This window comes from Eucalyptus grandis, chromosome 8, assembly GCF_016545825.1.
Source record: "Eucalyptus grandis isolate ANBG69807.140 chromosome 8, ASM1654582v1, whole genome shotgun sequence".
Taxonomy (NCBI): domain Eukaryota; kingdom Viridiplantae; phylum Streptophyta; class Magnoliopsida; order Myrtales; family Myrtaceae; genus Eucalyptus; species Eucalyptus grandis.
In genome coordinates, this window is record NC_052619.1 from 48,020,049 (window position 1) to 48,032,205 (window position 12,157).

Consider the following 12,157-nt stretch of genomic DNA (forward strand, 5'->3'; position numbering starts at 1 on the left):
CACCTTGTGCATAGCCATGGAATATGCACCTTACCCTCCAATGGAGCTTACTATTACTCACTCGAAAATAACACGGGCAACCAAACATTCTAAGAATAGAATAATCAGCAACATTACCTGACAACACTTCTTCAGGAGTCTGCCATTCAATAGCAGTTGATGGGGATCTATTCACCAGGCAGCTTACCGTACTTAGCACATCAGCTAGGATTCTCCTAGCAATACCAGCACTAGAGATAATTTTTCGGACCGTCTCTAGTAATGTTATGCTCATCAATTCTGTAGATTGTTGTGATTTATTGGCACTAGTGCGGTGTTTTAATATGCCTTCTTTCATGCAGAATTTATTTGCCAGCTCCGAGCAAAACTCCATGATATTGTCAGTCCGCACATGCTTGATCGACTTACCAGTCTCCCTCTCGATCAAAGCTCTTAGCTGCAAGATCCTGACACCAGCATCAAACTTATGCCTTGGCACAAACACCCAGGTCTTCCTCGAGCAGTCAAAAGACTCTCGAACAGATGCATCTGACGTCTCCGCAGCGAAATTTATCACTGTCTCACCTTGAAGTTTATACAGGCCATCGTGCTTAATTCCTTTCATTATCACCAAGGCATCTCGAACAACCTTTAGAACTCCACATTTTGAAGAATACCTGCAACTAGTTGAATCTAGGGCACCAAAGGAAATTAAGTTCTTTTTCAATTCTGGAACCTGCCTCACTCCAGCCAATGTCCTCATGATACCATCATGCATTCTGATTTTAACATCACCAACACCCAGAACATCGCACTCAGCGTTGTTCCCTAACTGGACTTTACCACTACCCATGCACTGATAAGTGATAAACCAGTTTCTATTTGGTGTGACATGAAAAGAATAATCGAAATCCATAATCCATCCATCAAGCGATGAATCATTAGTGACAGACAAGACATAATCGGCATTATATGCTATAGCTGCAACATTATCTGCAGAATCAACCATAATTCCCTTACCCTTTTCGTTCTTCAGCTTAAGGCAATCCCTTTTAAGATGCCCCCTCTTGCCACAGCTCCAACAGACAACATTAGCAGTCCTAGATTGACTACATCTATTCATATTAGTACTACCATTACCCACACGTGTTACAGATCTTCCTCTATTTTCACCTACTAGAGCACTAGATACAGATTCACCAGATTCTCTTCTACGAATGTCCTCGCTCAGAATCAAATCTCGAACCCCATCAAACGTCAAACTTGTTGACCTAGAGGAATTACTAACAGCAGTAACGGTAGTATTCCAACTATCAGGCAATGAGGATAATAGAATCAAAGCACGTACCTCATCTTCAAAATCAATCTCAACTGAACTCAATTGACTAATAATCACATTGAATTCATTGATATGATCTGCAACTGACGCACCTTCTTTCATCTTCAAGTTAAACAGACGTCGCATCAAACAAACCTTGTTGATCGCAAAGGGCTTCTCGTACATATCTGACAAGGCTTGCATCAAATCAGCAGTGGTCTTCTCCTTCAGAATGTTAAACGCAACGTTACGAGCCAATGTCAACCGAATAACACCCATAGCTCGTCTATCTAGCAAATCCCAATAAGCTTGCTTCATCATCTCTGGTTTCTCTCCAAATAAAGGCAAGTACAGATTCATCTAGTAAAGATAATCTTCAATCTGCATCTTCCAGAAACTAAAATCATTCCCATCAAATTTATTGATTTTTACTTTTACTTCTTCGGTCGCCATCGATTCGCTTCAACTCAGCCAAACCTAGCTCTGATACCACTTGTTGCGATTAAGGGCGAGCAATCGAACAAAATATAGACGAAAGAAGAAAAATAAATCGGACACCGATTTATGTGGTTCACCATAAAGACTGCGTCCACGGGGGGAGAGAGCAAAGCAGCGAATTTCACTATAGATCAAGCGATACAATGAGATTACACACTCAAGTCACTCAAACACTCTCTCGGTGTTTCCCAAACCCCAATTTAATCCAAACCCAAGTCACAGCACAAAATTATCACACAAGCTCAAAACAAACGCTGAAAAAGAACTCCTTTTCTTGGTCGCGCTTCAGCTTGAAGACATGCGGCTCCTCCTTTTCTCTCGTACGGGTGCAGCAGCAACACCCCGAAAAAGAAGACCTCTTTTGCGGCTTCGTAGGGTTTATTTCCACAGAGACTTCGGCCTGTACATGCAGCAACCGCAGAGAAAGAAAACCTATATATATAAGTATGCCCAAGGTCAAAGTTTGACCTTGGGCCCCACCAATTTCAATCTTCACGGAGGAACTTCACGCCAAAAGGGAAACCTATTTTATTATAATACATGTGCCCAGATTTCCTTTTTCAAAGGAATTCGAAACTGCAAGGGTTCATTCTTATTTATTTTATTCTTTTGTAATTCCTTCGCAAGTCTACCAAATTTCGCATTTTAGCAAACGCTCAAACTCAAGTCATATTTAACAGATAGGATAATGACATTACTTTTTCTATTCATTCCATAGTCTCCCTAGGAATCGAACCAAGACAAGCTGGGTTGGGTTGGTCCGGGTTGACCCTGGACCGATGCTCACCCCTAGTTGTCTAAGTTTCAATTCCTTCTTTAGGTGTATTGTACCGTCCAACACCTGCCGCTTTCGCTTGTACATGAGTAAAATAACACGAGTATGCGCAGGGGAAAAACGTCATTCTTGTTCTCTGATTCACCACCTACCGGAAATAGACAGCTATCCACGTCAAGGAACAAAAACATCGTTGACCAACTTGGTTCGGAAGCTCAGTTTGCGAACCGATCCAGTAAGACTGAAGGCCCAGTCTCTAGGGCAATTCTCGTGGACATACGGCCCATATTGCTTACCACGACGGAGTATGTAATTTCACTTCATTCATCTATTTTTGTTATTGACAGTTGAAAATTATGAATAGCAATACGATGTTTGAATAAGTTAGAAGGGGAAAAGGTACTGAATATTTGTACAAAAAGTCTAGCGTTGGAGATTATCAGATTTAATGTGAGAAACGAAAAGTCCTAAGTATATGTACTTGAATGCTTCAATGGATAAAGGCAGGATTAGAATCCAGTATTGTCTTTTGTTTTCAATACAATATCAGATTGTTCTTGAAATAACGAGAAATTCACTACTATATTTTATCACTCCACCATTTACCCAGTGCGAAAGCTCTCTCTCGCATGTGAGGTTCTTTCTCTTGTCTTCGGGGAGGTCTCTACGTCTCTCATGGCGTCTACCTTCCATATTTTGTTTTTTTCCTTGTCCAGTCGTTCTTGATTTTCTGTCCTCTATACACATTTTCCTTCTGTTTCAAACTGTTTACGTATTTTTCCTCATTCACATGATTGACAGTACCTAGAGTTGCTCACATGCCTTTCAATATTGCTTACATGTCATCCTTAAATTGCAAATTTCGATACAAGTTTCAAGATTTAATTGCATTTTTAATAAATGCTTGGGACTTATTTGAACCAAGCTCAGTTGCACTTTTTAATGAAGGTGTTGGACTTGACTGAATAAATTAGAAATTTTAGAATTCGATTTGATTTCGTATATAAAATTTGAGATTTGGGGTATGATTTTCTCCATTTTCTTCTTACAATTTGGTACCATTGACGTTGTTTGTACGCTTTTGTAGAAGAAGGTGACAAGTTATTGATAAAATAAAAAATGAAGAAGTGATTTTCATGAAGAAAATAATTATTTCCCTTATGGGACTAATCAATCAGCTTTGATTGCCGCAACCTTCCGCAGAATTTAATGAACTGCATGGTGATGGTTATTCCTTTTCAAGGAGGTGCTTATTTCTTGTGCTAGCTCTCTTAAGCTCTATGAATTACCATTTGAGTTTCCATTTCAGAGTCATTTATCAATTTATTCACTACCTAGAGTAGCGTCGCAAGTCCCCGCGCGTGCCTTGATCCGGATTTGTCTAGCGCACATCATTGCGATATTCAAAGCTGATTGGGCACGGGCCGTGTACCACTTGAATAGGGTTCACAGGCCATTACAAGGTTTCTTGGGCCGTGGTCCCTAATGTCAACCTCAAATGTGCCTTGTCTAGGTAAATTTATACAAGTGACAATGCTATGTTTACTCCTCTTAACTCATTGTTCGTGCAATTGTATTCTTATGTTTAACTTTGCACAATTAAGTCCCTTTAATTTGATGATTTTTTTTTTCACAATTTGATGAATCATATCCTTTTGGCATGTACACTTATTATATGCTAATATAACATGCTAATGTGGCTTTTTTTCATTAGCATTGCTTGCGGTAGATTGTGTTGGGTTTGGTGATGAATAGGGTTGTCGGAATGGAAGGTTTATTTTTGAATCTATTTGTTAAAGTGATCTTTGTCATCTGGATTTTTCGAAATATTTAATGCCAGTATATGTAGTTTTAACGTCATACATCTTCTTGAGAATGAGTTGAACTTATCTGAAATGGCTAATATGAGGAAACGTGTTTTATGTCTCCACATCGATGAAGAGTTGAACTTTGTTGGACTGACCTTGACTTAAGGTGCATCAAGTGCATAATCGATCAATGGGTTGAATTGATGCTTCTCTAGTTTTATGAAATGATGCCACGTAATCAATTTGACTTCTTTTTTTGTCGGTAATCAATTTGACTTGAACTGATGCAATATTAATCTGACTTTAAGATCAATTTGCAGGGGCCGAGGAAGGGTATCTGCGGCTGCTAAGGGCGCGTTTGTTAACGATTCTGTTCCCGGGAGCTGATTTTGACTAGAAATGATTATTTTTTATTCTATTCCCGGGAACTGATTCTGAGTAAAAAAGCGCGTTTGGTAACTGTTCAAAATTTTTTATTCTGGAATAGAATTGTGTTTGATACCGTGTTAATTGATTATGTTCCAAATTAATTTTTTAAAAATTTTTAAATAAATTTTAAATATTTTTTTTACTTTTTTACTTTTTTTTTCTTTTCTTTTTCCTTTTTTTTTCCATTTTTCCTATTCTTCTTCTTCTTCATTTGGCCGGCGACGCTCACCGGAGCGTCACCAGCCCTCGGCAAGGTCGGCCTTCGTCAACCGAGCCTCACCGGTGGCCAGGCAAGCTTCACCGGCAGTTGGGCGAGGCTCACCCAGCCATTGGCGAGGCTTGCCCAGCCACCGGCGAGGCTCGCCCGCCTGCCGGTGGCCGAGGCCGGCCTCGCCGGGGCTGGGCGAGGCCGGCCTGGCCACCGGCGACCGGCGGCGTACGTGGCGGCGGGCGATGGCGAACGACAACCAGGATGACAAAAGGGAAGAGCGAGGGTGATTCTTTTTATGATTCTCGGACGGAGAATCAATTTTTTTTTTTATTCTCAAATCTTGTCCAAAATTGTTCTCGGGAACAAAAATTTTACCAAACGCGATTCTCGTCCCAAACTGATTCTGGGAACAAAAAATCAGAATCTGGCACTGTTTGGCACGTTGCCAAACAGGCCCTAAAGGAGTTCTTTCTCTGATCATGGCAGAACCTTTGAGTCAACTACAGACAATATGCATAGAAGTACTCCTTCATAATTAGAATTTATATCGTTAAAATATGTTTTGAATTTAAACTTATAAACAAATTCTAATCTAAAAGTGCATGCGGATATTTGAGTCATATTTTCGTAGATATGGATTCCTTAATTTGGAAAGCCATATTAGACTTGGATGTTGCAGAATAATGGAGTTTGAATTTTTGGTCAGCAACTAAGAAAAGGAAATTAATTTCCACTACAAGTCGGTCCACGAAAAGCGAATGAGGAAACTAGAGAAATTGACTTCTATTATGATTTGGTCAAGATTCTTTACCATATATATGAAAATAACTATAGCATGATTGTCATAATTATTTTTTTCCTTACTTAAAGAGATATGAACCTCCGAGAAGAGAAGGCCATAACTTGCAACCTTTTTTTTTTTTTTTGAACAAATAACTTGCAACCTTAGCATGGCAAAAATAAGCCCCTGAGCATTATCTCTATTATCTTTCTCACCTTTTCATAGAGATATGGACATTGGGACCCTGGAGTGCCAAAAGTTGGCATGAATGGACACTTAAGTGCCAAAAGTTACGAAAGTGACACTTAAGTGTTAAAATCGAAGCAAAATGGATCACTTGAGTGCCATCGGCGAGAAAATTCGGTAGAAACGTTGACGTGGCAATTTTCCGGTGAGTTGCATGCAAAACGACGTCGTTTTGTATACCGATGTGGCTAAACTGTGTCAAACGATGTCGTTTTGGTGCTAACATGGTAAATAATTAATTAATTAATTAATTAAATTTTAAAAAAGGAGGGGGAGGGCTGAGCAGCCCTCGCCATCGCCACCTCCCCCTCCTCCTCCCCTCCTTTAAAAAAATAAAATAAAATAATTAATTTTAAAAAAAAAATTAATTTAATTAATTATTATATTAAAATCTGAATTATATCAAAACGACGTCATTTTTTTGTGTGGTTTGCTGAGTTAGTCTTCTAGCGAGCCATGTAAGGGAAAAATTAATAAAAAATTACCACGTAAGATTTCCTGCGAGGTTTGCTGGATGCGGCACTCAAGTGTCCTATTTTTCATAAAAAATGACACTTAAGTGTCAATTTCGTAAGTTTTAACACTTAAGTGTCAATTTATGTTAATTTTTTATACTTAAGTGTCCCTTTATGTCAAGTTTTGACACTTAAGTGTCTCTTTATGCTAAGTTTTGACACTTAGGGTGTTCTTTTGCGCAGAGATATGTGTTTAAGGTAGGTTTACCATCTGCGCTTGATGCCTCGAGGCACAATATACAGACTGCTGAAGAGCTCATCATTATTAACAAAGATTCTCTATTCTGCTTGGTGCTTTAAATGACGACTTAACGAATCTCCGATATTGATAAATTTCATAATTATCCTTATTCGCATTAGCAAATGATATATGGATGAGGTATCAAAGGAAAACATCCACGGAGGTAGAGGATCTCAATCCATTATGTCATTTGACAATACCTTTTTACTCATACTAGTGTTGGACGACGTGCCTACACGTGCCTCGGTGATATAAGTGTCTTTAAAGAAAGATCACAATACTTACACATGTGTCTTGACATTTATGCGAACCTTCCATTTTTTTCTCATTTCAAATTTACTAGACAACCACCTTGTACAAACTAGGGGTGTGAATCGGACCGGGTATACCCAGTTCCTGGATTGGCACACCCAGAAAACAGGGTCAGGAATCGGTTTCCAAAATACCAGTTTAAACCGATTCAGGAACAAGTTCCAAGTGATTACCCACCCGGAAACCGGTTCCTATACCGATTTTGGAAGTAGAGGTCCAAAACTTTTTTTTTCCTCCCGATTTCTATTCTTACTTCCGCAATCACATGACGTTTTTCCTCTTGACTCTCTCAAACACATACGGCACTCCTCCTTTGTCATTTCTCTTCCTTCCTTGCTTCCCTCCCTCATTGGCTCCCTCTCGCATTGTCTGATGGACGGACGATGTTTGTTGTTGCCAAATTCTTGTGTATCACATGAATTGGCTCACATAATTTCTCTTTTGTAGGAGGAGTTATACTTGCATAAATGAGTAGCTTTATGTAGTAATTGTGGGAATAAGACTAATATTAGCCCATGTTTGTTGCTAACTCTTTGCTTTATGATTTTATTTATTATAATTAGCTCAGAGATCCTTAATTTTTCGTTTAGTAAAAAATTACAAGTGCTTAATGTTTCAATACAAATTAGGATGATTATGTTATTTTCTCGCATATTAATATAAAATTAAAAGTTGTATGAGATATCAAGAGATTACAAAACATGTTATAGTGAAAACAGGGTTGACCCTGGAACTGGATTGGAAAAACAGGGTGGGTCGGATACATGGTCCAATATAAACAGGATCGGGTATAGGGTTCAGAAAATGGGTACTGGTTATAACAGGGTCGGGTATAAGGTCCAGGTCTAGACCCTACCCACCCTGGACCCGATCACCCAAACAAGGAAGAATGCCTTGTCGAAAAAGGAAAATGAGGAAGATTGCACTAACAAAAATCATAATTTTTCTCAAAGCAACAATATAGAAAATTAGGATAAGTAATTAAGAAATTTTTTTTGAATAAACAAAATAGCAATAATTAGAAAAAGTTTGGTAAAATTTGTTTTTTCACCATAGGCCCCTTGGCATTCATTTGTACTAGTATGCTTTGTCCCCTTTAAGTAGACCTGTTAAACTGGTGGTTGAATCAAGTCAAAAATGATTTGACTTAAGTTGACTCGTTTAACTCGTGTTAAACTCTATCCAAGTAAAACAAATTTAATGACTCAAATTTGACCTGACCATATTATTAAAACACTTCCATATTTAACTCAATTAAGAAAAAATCATACCCAAACTGAGGTAGGAGCACGGAGTAAGCGAATGTAAAATTAAGTGTAAGCGAGAGAGAGTGAAGAGAGAGAGAGAGAGAGAGAGAGAGAGAGAGAGAGAGAGAGAGAGAGAGAGAGAGAGAGAGAGAGTCATTGAGGTGGGTTGGGTCTAAATAAATTGTGGGTCAATTTAATAGTCATATTCTTATGGGTTTTATCATTCGAAACCAATTAATGACCTATTTACTATATATAACTAACCCATACAACAATAAATTCCATCAAATATATGTTAAGAAATGGGTCTAAAATCCATTTTGATAGATCCACCTTTAGGGAAGGACATGTTGGATTTAATTTTGTCATTGAAGTACCATTTGATTTTGTGAATAGCATCTATAAAATTTTAATTAAAGACCCCAAAAAAAAACCAAGAAGTACATGCTAGATTCATATACGACACATTTGATCCATGTGTTTTTCTCATACGATACCTTATGTGATTTTTATTTTGAATGGCAGATTTGCAATTGAAAAGTGGCATCTTGGCCATCAGGTGAAAAATACAAAATGACACGACTTGTGGAAGAAAGGACTACATTCTCAAAATACGAAGTCTATTCATCTTTCATAATTTTTAATGGTTTATGATTATTTTGTATTACTACATCAAAACTCATGAAAAAGGTCACAATAATAATTAGAAAGTCTAACTCAAAAGTCTAAGCTTATAAATGGAGAGAAAACATATGAATATAAAAAGCATACAAGATCAAACTCTAGTTTATGTGTGAAAGATATACTAGAATATTTAAAAATTAAATCATGTCTCAAGCTTTTAGAATAGTTGATAGTGATTCTACAAAATCTTAGAACGATTTCTTCCAATTTTAAATTGACCTTGTAACAAATAGATTGATTTATTGTATTAATTCTCAGTAAAATAGATTCATTGAATAAAATAGTCTAAGGCCAAAATTAACTCTAATACAATAAAATTGGATAGAATACGAATCGAAATATTTTTAACTTAAATATATATATTTTTATTTAATTTAAAACTCGATGCTTTAATCATCTTATCGGTTTACAATAAGCACATTGGAAATTATAACACGAAATAACTATAAAAATTTTATATTTAAAAGATATGATTACATCACTTAAATAATTTTTATTAATTGGATGATATTAATTAAATTTAGTGAACGTTATTAAAAGTAGAAATTTTATGAGGTTGATAAATTGATATATTGATTGCGTAAGTGAAAGGTGATATATAATCGATTATACCTAATCATATACGTATTTAGCATGTCCCATCACCCAAATTATTATTTGCATACTAATTCATTTTATTATTTCCCAGTTCAATTTGTTTCCTTGGATAAATGAGCTTATAAATAGGAGATAAAATTAAGAAATAAATAAATATGAAGAATCAATTATGTTTTCATTTTTGTTTTGAATAAGTTAGATTCTTATTTGATCCATTTAATCTCTTCATTTATTTATACTAAGCAGCTTGCCAAACAAGAAATAAGACAGCATATCAATAGAAAAAAGGCATAGGAAATTACGATGTGATTATTTAGAGGTCCACTGTTAGCGTGACACTAATCCAATGGTGAACGTGTAAGTTATTTTTTACATCAGCAATAGATCTAATAAAAGTCCATTAAGATATATGAATATAATCTGTCGTTGTCAAATTCACTTCACGGTTTTGATTAATTGTGTGTAAGATATGAATATGATCCTTATGATGTCAAAATTATAGCATGCCTTAGATTAAGTGAATGTAAGTTTAATTGAATATCTTATTATTGATACTACTATTAAGTAAAGCAAACACAATTTTACCTAAAGAGGATTTGTATGATTTATGTTTTGTTGCGAGCCGACAATTAAAGAGGTTAGCGTTTTCATTGTCAAACAGATTGATGTATAGAAAAAAAAATATAACACGACCATAACTGGGTGATGTTAGAATACGATATATTGTTTTCATAGTTTTATAATTTGTTCAATTTTACCCCATATCCTTTTTATATTATAATTCATTTTTCGTTAGCAATTTCATCTTTCTAGTTTGACTAAACTTGCACGTTCTATTAATTAAAAAGAAGAAGAGAAAACTAATGAACAAATGCTCACATGCTCCAACTGTGATCTCTCTCTATTCTCAGCCTTCGATGTTGGATTACCACATGCGCCTTGGCCCAATACTTTGAAAAATTTCCAACTTTAGCTTGTGTCCCAATTTTACCTTTTATCTTATAAAAAACCTTCAACTTTAGATCCAATTTAAATTCTACTCTATACTCTCTTTTTTTTGTCTTGTAAAAACCCTCAACTTTAGATTGAGTTTCAATTCTACCATAAGCTTTTTTTATCTCATAAAAAAACTTCAGTTTCAATTTTACTCTAATTTTTTTGTCTCACAAAAGATCATTAATTTTTACTTGAGTCCTAAATTTGTCTCTATTAACCCTCTATCAAAATTGCCCTTAGTGATTTTGCGCTAGGTCTTCGATTTCTTGTGTTTGGGAATGTTTAGTTGACACTTGGGACACTCATGCTCAGGAGTTTTTCATTTCTTGGCCGTAAAAGTTTGTGGCTTTTTTATTTTTATTTTAATGAAAATTGGGATTGGATGGAAAAATTGGGACAATTTAAAGTTGTGGGTTTTTCATAGTATACAAAAAAAAATTAAGGTAGAAATGGGACAAGATTAAAGTTGAGGGTGTTTTATGAGACAAAAAAATAAAAAATAAAGATAGAATTGGGGTTGAACCTAAAGTTAAAGATTTTTTTACAAAATTAGGTAAAAATTTAAATTTGGAGACTTTTTGCAATATTAAGTCCGTGCACGTGATGTTAAGGCTTTGTTTGGCAACTTGCCAAACAATAACAATTTAAATTATTTTGTTTTCGGGAGTAGATTTGGAACAGAAATTCGTTTGGTAATATTTTTATTCCCAGTAAATTTGGAACATAATCAAGAAGTAAAAAAAAAAAGTTGAATTTTTGTTCCTAGGATTAATTTTAAAATCTAAGCCAATCCATTTTTTTTTCTTTTCTCTTCTTTCTTCTTGTTCTTCTTCCTCTCTTCTCTTCTTCAATTGCTGCTTCTGCTGTCGTCATCGCCGTTGCCGTCGGCAACCAATCTGGCTAGGTTTGGGGATCTCACCGGAGGCTCGCTAGGCCAGGTTGAGGTCCGGCAAGGTGGGCCTCGCCGGGCCTCCCCGGCCATCAGCGAGCCTCGGCCAACGAGGCGTGGCCTTGGTGAGGGCCAACGATGCTTCAGCGAGGTCGCCGGCCCTTGTTTGGCCAGTTGTTGGTCATCCCAAGGCTGGCGACCGGCAACCCTTGAAGAAGAAGAGGAGAAAGGAAAGAAAAAAAGAAAAGAAAAGAAAGTAATAAAATTATTTAAAAATTAAAAGAAAATGATTTGAAATAGAAATTTTGAGAAAGGTGCTAAACGCAATTCTATTTCAGGAATTGAAATTTTGGACAGTTATCAAATGGCTTAAAATATTTAGAAATTATTTCCAGGAACAAAATAAAAACTATTTCTAATAAAAAATTATTCCAAAAAACAGAAATGTTACTAAACGCATCCTAAGTTGCCAATGACTCACGTGCTCCTATGCAGGTGCTTCAATCGAGAATCTGGGATCTAGCTCAAACAACTTGACATGCCTTTTCTTTTTATAGAAAAATAGAAAAGAAAGACTAACGACCAATACTTGTGCGCTCCTGCTGCCAACGCGCATAAGGCATCGACAAAA